This window comes from Canis lupus, chromosome 15 (genome assembly GCF_003254725.2).
Source record: "Canis lupus dingo isolate Sandy chromosome 15, ASM325472v2, whole genome shotgun sequence".
NCBI lineage: Eukaryota > Metazoa > Chordata > Mammalia > Carnivora > Canidae > Canis > Canis lupus.
In genome coordinates this window covers 46,526,237-46,542,773 of record NC_064257.1, presented here as the reverse complement: position 1 = coordinate 46,542,773, position 16,537 = coordinate 46,526,237, and the positions used below count along the sequence as shown (strand labels likewise).

At 39.7% G+C, this 16,537-nt stretch overlaps 1 protein-coding gene across 4 annotated transcripts in view; it reads left to right on the top strand.

Moving 5' to 3' along the window:
* The window catches only part of NR3C2 (nuclear receptor subfamily 3 group C member 2), a 330,635-nt gene that overhangs the window by 232,695 nt on the left and 81,403 nt on the right, over positions 1-16,537 (top strand). The gene's annotated exons all lie outside the window — the stretch shown is intronic.

The following is a 16,537-nucleotide window of genomic DNA, read 5'->3' as shown; positions in this document are numbered from 1 at the left end:
GGTGGGGTGGAGGTGAGTGGTGGTTAGAAGCATTGAACCAAACACAGAAGTATACAATATCTATGGATGGGAGGATTCAGCATACTAAAAGTATTAGTTTTCCCTGAATTAATTTATAAATATAACACAATCCTACAAAATTACCAATGGAGGGCAGCCCGGTGGCTCAGCAGTTTAGCACCACCTTCAGCCCAGGGTGTGATCCTGGAGACTTAGGATCGTGTCCCATCTCTGGCTCTCTGCATGGAGCCTGCTTCTCCCTCTGCCTGCCCCTCTCTCTCTCTCTCTCTCTCTCTCTTTCTTTTTCTCTCTCTCTCTCTATCTCTCTCTGTCATGAATAAATAAATAAAATCTAAAAGAAAAAAAAAATACCAGTGGGTGATTCAAAGTTCCTAAAGAGCAGCCAGCAAACTTCTGGAAAAGACAAATAATGAGGGCAACTAGCTCTACCAGATAGCAAAACATATAATACAACTACAGTAAATTTACAGATCTGTTTGTTTATTGATTGTGAGACCAACAGAAATTAAAGAAATAAATAAAAATAATATGAGAATTTTTTATGTGATAAAGTTTTCATTCCAGATCAGTAGTAAAAGGATAGATTATTCAACAGAAATTGTTGTGACAACTGGGAAGCCATCTGGAAAACACAAAAATTGAATCCAAATTCATACTATCCACCCAAATAAATTGTAGTCTTTCAAAGTTTTAAACTTGGAAATAAAACCACAGACGCACTAAAAGAAAACATGGATTTTTTTAACACTCTCCAAGTGGAGAAGACCTTTTTAGGTATAAAACTCAGAAGCTTTGAAAGAAAAGAACTGAGGAAATTAACAGTATTTACAAATCAAATAATACTGCAAAGGCAAATAAGAAACTGGGGAAAAGTACTTGCCACTTATAGACAACGGGTTTATTTCTTCCATAAAAAGCTCCTGTAATTCCATAGAAAAAGAAACCAGCTTACTATAAAAATGAGATTGAGGGGCACCTGGGTGGCTCAGTTGGTTAAGCATCCAGCTCTTGATTTCGGCTCAGGTCATGATCTCAGGGTAGTGAGATTGAGCCCTCCATAAGGCTCCACACTAGGCATGGAGCCTGCTTAAAATTCTCTCTCTCTCTCTCTCTCTCTCTCTCTCTCTCTCTCTCTCCCCCGCCCCCAAAAAAAATTGAACAGAACTTTTATAGACAAAAGAGATACAGTTGGTTCTTGAAACACATGAAAAGATTTTCAATCTAATCATAAGAGAAATGCAAATTAAAAATATGATATATATTTTTTACAAATGGCAAAAATAAAACATTTTTATGATATATTGTTTGATTATATAGAAGTAAAGTAAAAGTCAATGGTGATCTCGTGCATTTTAGGTGAAAGGATAAGGTGATTTAGTTGCCCTATAGAGAGCAATGTAGCTATTTCAGTAAAATGGTAAGGGGCACATACCCTTTGACTCAATGATTCCACTTCTAAGAATTTATCCTAAGTCTATTTTTGCAATGTAAGAAATGATACAATAATAAGATAGTCATTATAACATTGTTGACTATCAGAAATACATTCAGTATTCATATGTTCAGGATTGGTTCAATAAATTACAGATAATTTTCAGACAATAAGGGAAGCTGTATATGGACCGATCTTCAAAATATTATTTAGTGAAAAAAAAAAGCAGGTTGCAAAATAGGGTGTTTTGTCTCCTACAAGTGACCTGTTTTAGGAAAAGAATTTATATTGTATAGAACATTTCTGGAATAGTTTACAAGGAACTAGTAATGTTGGTTGTCTCAGTAGAAAGGACTGAGGTGGCTGGGAGACAAGGACAGGCAGGAGAATTATTGTCACTGTGTTCTCTGCCATGCCTTTGAATTTTGTATTGTGTTTAGTGCATGTATTGTGTATACATGTTACCTAATATTTAAAAGAAATAAAGTAATTTGAAAAAGAAATGAGACTTCATCCTTCTTTGCTTTGATAAATGTACCAACTGGCTGGCTAGTCAGGATGAGGAGGTAAACAAGGCAGCATGCAGAGCAGAGCATCTGCATGAAATCAGGAGTGGGCTGTCGCCAGCTGAGCCTGCTCTTGTCAGAGTGTGGCCGGAAGATGTCACATTATAGCTCAGCCAGAGAGGCTGGTGCTGGTTAAGAGGATGGACTCCAGAGCCAGACTGCCCAGGTGGGAACCCTTGTTCCTGCACTTCCTGACCCTGTAACCTCAAGCAAGTTACCACCTTTCCGTGCCGCATTCCCTTACCTTCAGCTTGCAGTAATCAGATGCTTACCACAGGGGCTGGGATGAGGATTGAATGAGTCCCTGTGCAGTGAGAAGAAAGTGATCACTCAGTACATGTCAGTGGTTTGGTGGGTGGTTGCAATGCTCACTGTGATTTCCATAGCCCTTTCACACGCGATCTGAAAGACATTATTGCTCTATGTTTTGATGATGGTGAACCTCAGCCTAGAGAGGCTGACTTGCCCAGAGATGCCACAGCCAGCGAAATAACAATGCTAGGTGTTAGGGCTCAAGACTCTTGGTCTGGTGTTTCTAGTATAGCACACTGTTCTCTTGTTCTGTTATCTGAATCAGTGCAAATGTGGCACAAAGATCATCTTCTTAAATATGTGAGGGAGGGTCAGGAGAAATCATTTAAAATCTAGATGGCACAAGGGTACTGCCATTGATTGTGAAATAAACCCTAAATCAGTTTTGTAAAATCCAAAACCTGAATTTAAGTATACATACACACTACTGGAGGTACCTTTTAAAGCGTCTATATGTAAATTTTATTTAACTTTACAAATACTGTAAAATTTGAATACATAAATATTACTATAAATGTTACATTATTATATTCTATAAATATAAGTACTATTGGTTATTATAAAATAACAAAGTAACCATACGTATAATTCCTACCTCATTGGGTTTTGTTAAGGAGTACCCAAGCCCTTACATAACCCTTAAAATGGGATTTCTTAACATTTGCATTGTTGACATTTTGGGCCAGATAGTTCTTTGTTCCAGGGGACCATTGCATGCAGTGTAGTTTGTGTATCAGCATCCCTGGTCTCTACTTAAAATGCTGATAGCAAGCCCTTCTCCCCAGGTTGTGACAACTAAAGATGTTCCCAGGCTCTGCTAAATGGACCCTGGGTGGCATCAAACCCACTGGCTTAGCTATAATACTAAATCATTATAAGCACTTTTCAGTGAGATATTTTCTGCTACGATATAAATTCCATCAGGGTAAGAATTTTTGTCTGTTTTGTTCATTGCTTTTTTTCCCCAGTGACTAGAACAGTGGCTGGCACAAAGTAGGTGTTCAGTAGCTATTCGTTGGATGAATGAATGACTAACTGGCATTTTTGAGGGCTTCTGCATTCTAAGCATTTTGCTAGGCCTTTAGATGTGTCATCCTTGGCAAACCTCATGTAACAATATGCGATACATACTGTTAAATCTGTCGATCTTGGAAGTGAGTTCACGGAGATGCAGAGAGGTTAAAGAAGTAGCCTAAGGCCACAGAGCCAAGGGACGGCGGAGCCAAAACTCAGACCTTGGCCCTGGCACTAGACCCTGTGTCCAACGTCACTCTGCAGTATGACATAGGTCTGCTATTTGTAGATTGGCGTTTTTAAAATAATCCAGACTGTCCATTAATGGCAGCCACGACAGCCTGCTTTTTCATTTGTGTCTATAATGACCTGTAAGTGAGATTTGGCACAGGACCCAATACAGTTCACATAGTCTGTCATTGGTTTCTGCATATGCAACACAGGTCCTGTGGGTTTGGGTGAAACATTTTACCTAGAGCGAAGGCATGCTGTGAGTTTTGAAGCACTGAGTCAAAAACAGGCAGAGTGGAAAATAATATTTATGAAAATACTATTTTCTTCAGGCACAAGTTATAATTTAACCACTTCTGGCTCATAGATTATTAAATCCTTAAGTTTTGGGGATCCTTGGGTGGCTCAGTGGTTTTTAGCACCTGCCTTCGGCCTAGGGCGTGATCCTGGAGTCCCAGAATCGAGTCCCATGTCGGGCTCCCTGCGTGGAGCCTGCTTCTCCCTCTGCCTGTGTCTCTGCCTCTCCCTCCCTGTCTCTCTCTCTCTCTCTCTCTCTCTCGAATAAATAAATAAATAAAATCTTTAAAAAATAAAATAAAATAAATCCTTAACTTTTACTAATTATCCAGTTGCAGCCATGTACTTTGTAAGTTTTTCTTTTTCTTTTGTAATTTATTTTGAAGCCTCGCTTTTTTTTTTTTTTTAAGATTTTATTTATTTATTCATGAGAAGCACAGAGAGGAGAGAGAGGAGCAGAGACACAGGCAGAGGGAGAAGGAGAGATCCCGGGTCTCCAGGATCACGCCCTGGGCCGAAGGCAGCGCTAAACCACTGAGCCACTGGGACTGCCCCGAAGCCTCGCTTTTAGTTTCAGTTTGGGCAATAAGAAACGCAAGCAGTTCTATTATATTCAAAAATGATAACATGAATTTTAACCTTTTAGTGTGAAGCAGTTTTACAACGAGTCATATTAAAGCCTATCTATACATGTTGCGATCACCCCCCAAATTTTCTTAACAGAGCAGGGCTGTCCAGTTTCTTTTGATCCACTTCTCTTCCCTGCTGCCTCTCTTGGGGGATAAGGCAGCTGCCAACCCAATGTAATATTTGGAAGGCATTTTCTGTTGATGAGTGATCATGACTCTGGGAACAAAATTAGCCTTCCCATTCTAAAGACTTCAGGAATCCAAAATACTTCAGAATAATTTTTTTCCTATCTTATCAGCTGGCCAGCATGTCATTCTAACTGTTGTCCCCATGCTAGCCTCTACCTTAGAAAGTGGAGGGAGAGAGAAGAGCAAGTAGATTTTTACTTCTTAAAAATTAGAGCCGTAAAATGTGCCTCTTTCCTTTTCTCTAGACCCACTCCCTCCTTCCTACCACAAGTACTATTCCTTTTCTTTAAAATCCTGCTGAGCTTTAGGCTGCATGCAAAGGAAAATATAGCAGAAGATGTGAGAATGTCAACAGAGAAATTGAAAGGAAAATAACAGCTTTCCTGGCCCCAAGCTGGGCCTGCCACTCTTGCTCTAGCCCCTATCAGTAGATCTAAAAAAGTCGTGGTTCCATATGCATGAGAATTTACTGCTTTGCATAGCTTTCTCCAGAGGAATTAATCACTTTTACATGCCAGTGTTCTGAAGAGGATGATCTATACATGCCTTTTAGAGCTTCTCCTAAAATATATAAAACATAGCATTAAAGCCAAGTTGCCCTCAGACCAAGAATGAGTTTGGTGGGGGGGTGTATTTCCTATTGACTGTGCTCTGGCCATAGAAGATAGAGGGGATCATCAAGATTTTTCTATTCCAGTCCTCCCGTTTACAGATGAGGAACTTGGAATCCAAGATCATATCATTAGAGACTTAAAAAATGCAACGTAAGGATTCTAATTCCGTTGTCTTTCTTCTTTGACAAAGCACACCCCCCCCATTTCATTTTTCATTATATAGGCTTAGTCCACTTTCACATTCCTTTAATGAGGACTCTAAAATATTAAAACTTGCTTCCTGTAGCTTTAGAAATGTAGACTTTACAAACCACAGGATATTCCTAATTTGGGTTCCAATTTACTTCCACTGCGTATCTGCAGCTTTCCTTAATGCCAGCAGTCACTTTCACTCAGTTTAGCAGGAGCCTTCTTTAACCAGTGGCCATACCAGGCAGGTCTATCTTCTCTTCTTGGAATAGAACATGTCATATGATGAGAGAGAAGGATGTCAGACACAGGAAGCAGCAGCAACAGTAGACATCATGGTTGCTTTCTGGAGACAGAAAGGCAGGTCGGTGGAAAAGGAATGAAACACAACACTAAGCTAGCAGTGTTCAAAGAAACAGATACTCTTGTACGTTACTGATGAGAATGGAACCAGAGAGGAAAATCTGTAAATTAAAATTCATCCACATAATGCAGTATTAATCAGCCAATAACATTATGGCGATGAAAATTCATAGCAACATAGAAACTTTCTAAAAAAAGGAATAATGAAAAATTAGTATGCAAAATTATTTAGGTTACTTATTCTATGATTACAGCTATATGGGACAAGACTTGCAGGAGTCAGACAAGGAGGAAGTTTTATAATACCCCAAATGGCTGTGTCAGTGAGGGTAGGGATATAGACAAAGTTTTTCTTTTACCTTTTCTAGTTTTTTTTAGTAATATGAACATGTTTTATAATAAAACTTAAAGAAAATAGAGTTCGTGGTCTTGAACTAAGAAGGGAAACCTAAAAATAATACTGCTGTTGAGCAGAAGAGGTAAAGAACGAGACCTACAGATATAACCAAAGGAGTTTTTGCTTGACAGGACGGAGGACAAAAGAGGAGGTTAGAGACCTCAGTAAACCAATCTCCTGCTGTGAAATGTTTTAAAAACCAAAACAGAGAAGTGAGTGAAAAACAAAAGACCCAAAGATCAGAGAATGATAGAATCATAACTGACACACCAAGCCCAAGGAGAGGGATCTCCTTACTTGAGGAAAATTGGCTGTACCTGCCAGCAACTTACTGCAACAAGTTGGCATGGTCACCTGCATAACTCCCATGCAGCAAAGGTCCGGTGAGAGAAATTACAGGATCAATGCCAGTGAAGAGTAGGTTTAATATCTGAAATCCAATAAGAAAAACAATTTTTATATCTTTAAGGGTCCCCTGAGGGAGGATATGCAGTAGTCTGTAGAAGTTTAGAAAGCCCTTGTGTACTGAGTTTTATGAAGAAATACCATTCCTTGGATTTTTTTTCTGTCTAATTCCTCTTGCTTTTAGACAATAAGAATTTCAGTAGGACTGTTGAACAGTAAAGTGAAGGGGGAAATAACACATTTTTATGAATCAGTGAAAGTATGGGTTTTTTTTTTCAATCTTCACGTATAAGTTAAGCCATATTAATTGCCTAGGAACATAACTTGAATTAAACAACTGGTATTTTTATCCTGCAAAATTTCATAGAGGAAAGTTCAGCATTGGTCCCAAAGCCAACAGAATTTAAAGGTTTACTATATTTCCTCAATCCCAAGGCATTTTTTTCTTTCAAATTTTAGCTATTATGATTATATAATTTGCGATTAGTATATACATGTAATTGTATTGGTTTCCTCTAAAACTCTTTTTGGGGTCTTACTTTTGACTGATGACAGAACGGAAGCAGTGGAAGCATTCAATTCAAAGGTTCAGTCCATCCCAAAAATAGACACATTTCTAGGCACATACTCAGGCCTTGGTGAGCTTACTAAACTATGATGCTTCCCTTGGGTCTTTTTAAACTCTTTTTTTTTTAAGATTTTATTTATTTATTCATGTCTCTCATAAGAGGCACAGAGAGAGAGAGAGAGAGGCAAAGACACAGGCAGAGGGACAAGCAGGCTCCATGCAGGCAGCCTGATGTGGGACTCCATCCCAGGTCTCCAGGATCATGCCTTGATCTGAAGGCAGGCGCTTAACCGCTGAGCCATCCAGGCATCCCCCTTGGGTCTTTTTAGATATATAACCCAGAGGTGTTGGAAAAATTCTGCTTGGTATGCAGAGGCCCATTACTTCCATGTTTCCTTTAACTTTTTCATTTGCAGTCTGTCCTGGTAGACTGTCATCCCTTCTTTATTTAAGGGGCTGGAGAGCTTAGCCTTTCTGACCTTTGCGGCCAGGATAGCTTGTCATGGGCCCTGGTGATCTCCAGAGACCTGGCATCAGAGCCGCCCTTTGTCTTTCTGAGAAGCACCTCACAGATACAGTTTCTCCTTTGGGTGGACCACAGCAGCCTTCCAGTTCCACACACTCAGTGATGTTTTCTGTAATACACAATTGTTTTCTAACTCTTGGGTACACTATGGGGAGGGTTTTTTTTTGGGAGGGGGGAGATTGTTTTGTTTATGGTGCTTCATATTGTTATATTCTTTGAAGTTACCTCATGGCGATAGATAGAGTTTAATTTTAAGAAAATTGATAATTTCACTTTTAGTCTCTGGAAAATACTGGAATGTTATTTGGGACACATCAGGTTTTCAATTTCTAGGACTTTCTCTTTGATTTTATTTCTTTTCAAGCAACAATCTCTCCCTTCCCTCCCTTGGTGTTTTGCTTACTCATGGTTTTCAGTACACTTGTCTCTATGCATTGCCTTCTCGGTCTCTTAGGCTCATCATCAGCTGAGTATCCTGTACTCAAACTTACCAAGAGAGGGCCTGGGTTGACTATCAGAATGGAGCTTCTGGTTGGTTGGAGTCCTCCAGAGGATATAGACAAATGGCTGCCCTTGCCTCTACTGCCCCTTCCTTACCCAGGCTGGTGTGGCAGGTTATAGATCCCTGGGGCACAAAGCTTGATAATCTCTGACAAGAAACATTTTGATCTCATTTTTCAGAAAGGAACTGTAAGTATAGATAGCAATCAGAGTGTAATAGATTCAATACAGACTCGTAACAATTACAATCATCTGTTAATTGTAGAGCATCCCTTAAATCATAGTAATTTTTCAACACCCAGATTTTTGTTCACGTTATATAAGTTATCCATATATTTAGAATTAAAAATCATTTGTTTTCAGTAAACAAATTAACAAAGGAAAGTAACTTTTCATGCTTCTTGGAGCAGAACTGCTAAGGCTTTATTTTGGAATTCAAGACTTTTTGATATAGCTACTTTGAAAACAGACCAAAAATCACACACACAAACATAAATAAAGCAAATTTTAATTTTAAAAAACCAATGTGTAAGGTGGACATTCTCTTGTAAAACATCTCTCTGTACTCAAAATGTTCTCTCATCCTAAATGCCAGGTTCTAGGAGAGAGAATGAGCTCTGGGGTTAGGGGAGGTAGGGAATGAGGACTAAAGAAATATTAGAGAGGATCAAACTGCTTTTAAAACCAAGCATCATAGGTTTACCATACTTAGTCAACTTAGAAAGGGGTGATCAGTGTTTCTAGATAAAGTCCCTGCCTGTTCTCTGGGATTCATTTTTCCATCTACCTCAAATTCTGATTTCACAAAGTTAAAAATTATTGAATTCATTTACTTTCAATTAACCAGTATGTCCACTAAAGGCATATAACTTAATCTTTTTTTCATTTGAAAACCTAGAGACTAATGATCATCTGCTCATTGGCTTTCTGCATAAACACCTTCTCCCCATTTTCACAGGAAAATGTTGTGATTGGGAAGATGGGGAGAGGAAGCTTTTTATGTTACAATAAAGTCTTCTGTCCTCACTTCTAGAATGTACAAAAAACCATCCAGCTAACTTGCTAACAGTTTTTCAGCCTTTGCTAGTAAATAGTATGATATTTGATATCATTAGTATCTCTTAAGATGATTTTTGGGGGCAGATAATATACCTTTTAAAGGCTAACCCAATTTTAACAGATTTTTAAAATATTTTTATTGATTTATGGAATTATAAAATACATACTCACTATAGTGATTAATAAGGGAAAGTAATAATTCTCTGTAATATATTGAGAGAATAAAGATGGAAGAAAAGTCAAGTTGTTTGCCGAGCACTTTATTTACTGATTAAAAAATAATGATTTACATTTTGACAGAGAGGCTCTTAAAAGCTGAACTAGCAGAGCTAATAAAAATGGTTTCTTCAGAATGTGCTGCTTCTTTATTTTGAAAAGAAGATCTGTCATAAAAATAAGACACTCCAAAATGTAATTGTTCTATATTTCTCCCTCAGTGTTTTGTACAGTATTTGTTTTGAGAGGATAATAATGTGAAATATGTTTAAACAGTGGTAAAGATAAGCGGTTACTACTCTGTTCTGTTACAATATAATTTTTTATATTAAGATTAGTTTATATAGGAGGGGATCATACTATTTAAAAAATGCATCTCTGCTGAATCTATTCATTGATTTGTTCAGCAAATAAGTATCACATGCCTCTAAAATTCTGTATATCCCATGCGATGTTGCCAGGATAGCATGAGAAGGCAGGCACTGGCCTTGCTTTCAAAGACCTAATCTTTAAGAATGAAGAAATTTATTATGGACCAGATAAGCATTAAAAATTGCAGCAGAGCACTTAAGAGCACCATTAGTGTTGATGGTGGCTCAAATCCCTAGACTTCTTTGTCTTTGTCTTAGAGTGGTATCCATAACATCTTGATTTGTATTTATTGATCAAGGTGGTGGCACCTCAGGATGGCTTCCCTTGACTCTGTCCCTTGATATTTGGTTCGTTCATCCTGGTTGCTTCCTTTGTGCATCAATCCCAACCAAATAGCCGTATAGCATCTTCCCATACTTGTGTGAAACATTGTCTGGAAAGGTGCAGCTCTGCATCGTGAAGTCGTAAAGACAGACCCAGCTCCTTCCCAACCACAGACCACCCCAGTTCAAACTTCAGCATCTATCTTCACTTGGTGTTGCTCCCTGAAATGGGACTAGGCTCTTCACATTCTTGCCAAAAATAAAAATAAACTAACTTTCCTATGAAGACTTCTAGCCATCTCAGAAGTTTTTAAGTCATTTCTAGTCTGAGGACAACTGAGGCATCTCTGATTAGTCTCCTGGGCACACATGCCACGTCTGTCTTGTAGCTCTTGTAATGGATAAGAGGAAACATCTGTAAAGAAAGGCTGGAACTTTGGGAGCCACTTCCTAGCCACCGACTTTCCGCTCCCTTCAGGTCTTGAACCACCCCAGCATGTTACTGATTCCCCCAGAAACTTCAGAACTCACCTTCAACAACTGCCAGAGAAGCCAGGAAACAAACTTTTATGAAGAGTTTTTTTTAATGTTTTTAATTCTCGAAGATGTCTTTCCACACACAGTTTTCTTAATCTGGAAATAGTCAAACCAAATCATTCCTCTTTTTAAAGATTTTATTTATTTGAGAGGAGGAGAGAGCATGAGCTGGAGAAAGAGGGCAAGAGAATCTGAAGGAGACTCTGCAGAGCGCAGAGCCTGACATGGGGCTAGATCCCACAACCCCAAGATCCTCTACATCGTGACCTGAGCAGAAACCAAGAGTAGGCCACTTAACTGATTGAGCTACCCAGGTGCCCCTAGCCACTCTTGATTCTGAAATTAGAGTAGTTCACTAGTGAAAATTCAGCTTCATGTTTATTTGGCAGCTCATGATAATTAGTTTAAAACATTTACATATGTTAATTAGCTCACTTGTTTCTTAAGGGAGGGGTGAGGGGGCCAGAGGGAAAGAAAATCTTTTTTTTTTTTTTTAAGATTTTATTTATTTATTCACGAGAGAAACAGAGAGAGAGAGAGAGAGGCAGAGACACATGCAGAGGGAGAAGCAGGCTCCATGCAGGGAGCCCGACACAGAACTCGATCTCGGGACCCCAGAATCACGCCCTGAGCCGAAGGCAGATGCTCAAGTGCTGAGCCACTCAGGCATCCCAGGAGAGAGAATCTTAAGCAGGCTTCATACCCGCCATGGAGCCCAGTGCAGGGCTGAATCTCACAACCCTGAGATCATGACCTGAGCCAAAAATCAGACACTTAACCACCTAAGCCACCCAGGTGCCCCAGGTTGTTTTTTGTTTGTTTGTTTGTTTTAAATCAGAAACTTAAATCCTGTAGAATAAAAACATCTTTCCATGCTGTATATGTTCATATTTTTAGATAATAAAATAAAATTCAAAAGATCATGCAAAAGAAAGGAACCCAGGAGGACACTCAATTAAGTAATACTTTAGGACACTCATTCTTGGTTCTGCCTGCATATCAGATTCAGCCATCAGATCTTTTAAGCACACTTACCCACTCCCTGCTCCCAGAGGCCCTCATGGAATACATCTAGAGAAGCATGAGCATCTTTTTTTTTTTTTTTAAGATTTTATTTATTCATGAGAGAGACAGAGAGGCAGAGACACAGGGAGAAGGAGAAGCAGGCTCCCCGCAGGGAACCCAATGCAGAACTCGATCCCAGGACCTGGGATCATACCCTGAGCTGAAGGTGTCCCAAGCATGGGCGTTTTTACTTTAAAAACAAAACTATGCATTCTGCATCAGTTCATAGAGCTGAGAACAACTGTTCTAGGGATTACTAGAACTTTGGTAGCAATTTTCTTAGGATAAAACCCTTTTATTATTTGTTTAAAGCACAGTAGTTTTCATTTTTTTTCTATATAGTGTTACTTTTTTTTTCCACAAGGAAATCATTAAGCATTTGGAAAATATTTCTTTATCAGAAGTCCCCTAAAAATGATATTTTAAGTTAATGTATTTGTATTTTCCTTGTTAACCCTCCACATAGCCTTATTAAGGGCCCTGTTAGCCTTTAGTCCACTGACTTTACTGATTTGTGCTTTTCAAAGCACTAACTTTATAAATTATACATTTAAATGCTACAAATATTGAGGGAGAGTGTTCAAAATGCAAAAATGAAGGTCGGTTTCTTATCCTAAGAGAGGACAAGTCTGAAAGAATGGCCCTACAGTTCTCTTCTGAGGAGCCATGGGTGGAGAAAGAGAGGAGAAGGCAGAGAATGATCTCAGGAAGAAAAGTTGAGTGGGGAAAGAGGAGATGGTGGAAAGGATTGTGATCTGTTGTAAGAGAGGAAGCAGATTTAGAAATGGTTTCGGGTCACTTTTGTTCCTTTGCTCCCACCTCATACCCTGGACATGTGTAGACATTTGCAACCCCGAGGAGAGCAGAGGGAGCAGAGTTCCGGGACCCCCGCACTCACAGTGCCCCAGGCCCCTCCACGGCGGCCCTCCTTCCAGCTGGTCATCACTGGGTCCGAAGGTGTCCATATGAGCACTGTCTCCAAGCCCTCAAGTGAGTCTATTCTCCGGACTGTTTTTTCTTTAGCGTAAAGGACCTCCTGCCCTACTTCTCCACCCTTGCCCAAGAGAGATGGTTTGGGTCACATCATTAAACTTTTTTCAGATAATGGTGATGACATATTTATTGCTGGCTTTCCAGTTGTTTCATGGTTAAACAAAAACCCTTATCAGACTTTAAATATTATATAAGAGATTTGATTAAAATACTCTGGAGTCAAAAACAGATTCAAAATAAAACTTAAAAGACTTAGCTCTATTTGATTTATTTACCCTAAGGTCCACTAACTGCCCTGTTCCCAGCAGGCTTTCCTATCCGACAGGTTGGGGTTTTTTTTCCAAAATATTTGATTCATTTTCTTCCTTAAGAAACAAAATCTGAAGCCTCCCCTTAGGTTATCTGAAATAAATGGGATCCTGTGACTGAACATAAAGCAGTGAACACAGTGCTGGTTTGTGTTCACACACGCAGCCCTTCACCTTCACCTGCTCACCCTGCCCCCGGGACAGTTCTGCTCCACCCCTAGGCGCAGGTGGTGTAACTAGTCCTGCCAGCGCTCCTGCGTGCCCTCCACACAATCAGGGCTGTCCCCTGCCCACGGCTGTGGGAAAGTTCCGGCCACGTCAGCCTCACTGGTCTGAGTGACAGGGCCCCTTGTCAGACACAGCAAAAGCCTCTCACTGGCAACAGAGGTAGGTAGGCCAAGGGAGCCCCCTGTATTCCCAGGCCTAGGAGCTTCTGTTGGTGCTGTAACAAAGTCCCACAAGATTAGAACAACACAGATTTGTCATCTTATAGTTCTAGAGGTCAGAAATCCCAGAGGGGTCTCACCAACCTAAAATACAATCAGCGTGTCCACAGACTGTGTTCCTTCATAGAGGCTCAAGGAGACAATTCATTTCCTTGCCTTTTCTAGCTTCTGGAGGCTGCCTGCATTCCTTGGCTCATGACCTCCTTCCATCTTCAGACCCAAATTGAATGCATCTTCCCTACCTTAATGTAATTAAATCTGCAGAGTACCTTTTGCCCTGTAAGGTAACGCCTCCACAGGTTCTGGGGATTGGGAGGTAGAACTCTTTGGGGAACCATTATTTTGCCATCACACTATTAACAACCTATATCTGATAAAACACAGTTGCCACTGTGGGGTTTCCAGATGGCTTCCTGATTTTGGCCTTCTACACACTCGCCCAGCTCATCCCCCTGTCTCCTTACCTTCTGGCACCACCCCTTCTTTTCCTAAAGCCACCTTGATTTCTTGTTCACAGGCTTCTGGTCGTGCCTTTGTACACACAGTTCTTAAAAGGCTTACATATTCCTCCCCTATGCTAATAAGTCTCTCTTACCCACTCCAAACCTCCTTCAAAAAACTCATCACCTCCACATTAAGTGCACCCCTCACAGATCAGTCTTTTACCCAGTGGGGAGAACTTTCATTCCTTTTTAGACAGTTCCAGGATGTTATGTATGTATATAATTTATTAAGACTTCTTGCAGAAAGCTTTTATGACTTCCTTAGATGAAGTTAATTAGTACCTCCTCTGTACTTCCAAAGCCTCTGTTGGAACACTTACCAGATTTTATTACAATTATTTGTTTATAGGTATTTCTTGCCAAATAGTCTTTGAATTTCTCAGGAACAGAGTTGTCTCTTTGTCTTTATATTTAGAGCACTTAGAACTGAGTCAGTGTTTAATAAATGCTTATGGAATAAATGAATGAATGAATGAATGAATGAGTGAATGAATGAGTGAGTGAACATGCAGTTAAACCTTGCACAAATATAACTAAGCTGACCTTAGCAAAAAACTATGAGTTTGGTTATACAGTTATTTAAGGCACAGTATTCTCATTTTGAAACCAGTCCCATAACAAAGATTCCAAGGATGATATTTTAAGAAAGTTCTACTATAAATATTATTGTTTCCATCCTTTTACCAGGAAGGTGCAGTTTCCAAAAAACATATGATAAGTCTTGATCATAATGTTGACTTATATAGTATAATTTGGCAACTTCTTAAATGATAACATATTGCAAAAAAGCTTTTATGTATTTCTTTGTTCGTCAATGAGGAATTTTATGTGATGTTTGAACGTCTTAATTATGCTTATGTAACTGCATTTTTTGTCACCAGCATGGGAGAATGGCATTTTGGGGTAGCTGTCATTTAGCCCTGGTCTGATGATTGGTAGTGAAGCTTTAAGTTCAAGTTCAAGCAAGGCTAGTGTGAGTTGGCCTAGAGTGAAAGTGCTGGAGAAAGGAGCCTCCAAAATAAGTGCAAAAAGACAGGGGAGGAAGTAATGGAAAGGAAAGAAAATACAGGAGTGAGGCATGAGTAGGTTAGGATGAAGGGTTGGTGGAGCAGCTTAGTTGGATCCCAATCCCAAGGATCATTAAGTAAATCAGATGAGTAGCTTAGGATGGAAGGGTTGGTGGAGCAGCTTAGTTGGATCCCAATCCCAAGGATCGTTAAGTAAATCAGTGGAATCTATGGTCTCCAGAACAGTTGTAAGTCAAGGTCAAAGTCAGGTGTGTGTGCTGATTTCAAGTGAGGGAAGAACCTGTCTTCCCAAGAACTTCACCAAGATTGACAGAAGCGCCCAGCACGTGTTTGGGTGGCCAGATGAGTGAAGCAGAAATAAGCAGTGCTGTGTCCGTGACCATGAACATGAAGACAGTCTTCTAGTCCTATTTCTGGGAAATAGAGAAGCCTGCCAGCTAAAGGAGGAGAATGTTATCAGGGAGGATCTATAAGGCCTTCAGCCACAAGAAAAACGTGCCTACCTACATGAACAGCGTGAAACTAGACTCGTGATTGAAGCAACTCTGTGCAGCTCATAGTCGGAAATTCCTTAACGTTGTCGTCACGTTTAATTGTACACTTAATTCGGCTGCATGCAGGGGTGCCATTCATAGAATGGGGGAAAGGCACAACTTCCGAAGATGAGAAACCTATAAACCTAGGGGTGTGGACCTTTTTACCTCCAGGTGGTGTCAGCAGGAAGTTGACCATGGGGAGCAGTGCCAGCAACACAACTGAAGGAAGATTATGTTTTGTTTCATTGCAGGAACAAATACTCTTTTAATGGACGGTTAGTAAGGAAGCCTATTTTATCAAGCCCAGCTTGAATTTTAATGTGAAAATGTCGAAGTCAGCCAGTCATTACTCATTTTTCTTTATGAGTGTAATGACATACAGGATATGCACTTGTCACTCAGTACACACACCCTTTGGGCATGGTAGGTCCTTGGCCATGGCTTTTGAACTGTAAACCTGACTGCTGTGATTACACTAGTGTGTAATTCTCTAGTGTGCTTGTAAATTGTTTGTAGTGTGGCACAGATAATAAGATTTGGATTTAGTTTGAAGACTAAATGTAAATTTTTAAAATACGGGTGGGTTCTAATCTTTTACAGCACAAGTGATGCATACAGGATATTTTGTATAGAATTCACCTCTCTATAAAGCACAAGGGAATACCTTCAGTGCTCCATTGGAGGGGAATGGCCAGCTCTCAGCTCCAGGCATTTGTTGCCACGGGGGAAAATAGGCAGATCTTGCCAGAATTTAAGATTTCTTTTTGAGATACCAGAATTATAAAATTTTTTGTGAAATATGCCAAATTCTGAAAATGAAAGTTTTAAATATTACTTAAGCTCACTTCCAATTTATGACTTCTACGATCAAGGAAACTAATTTTAGGATCATAATAA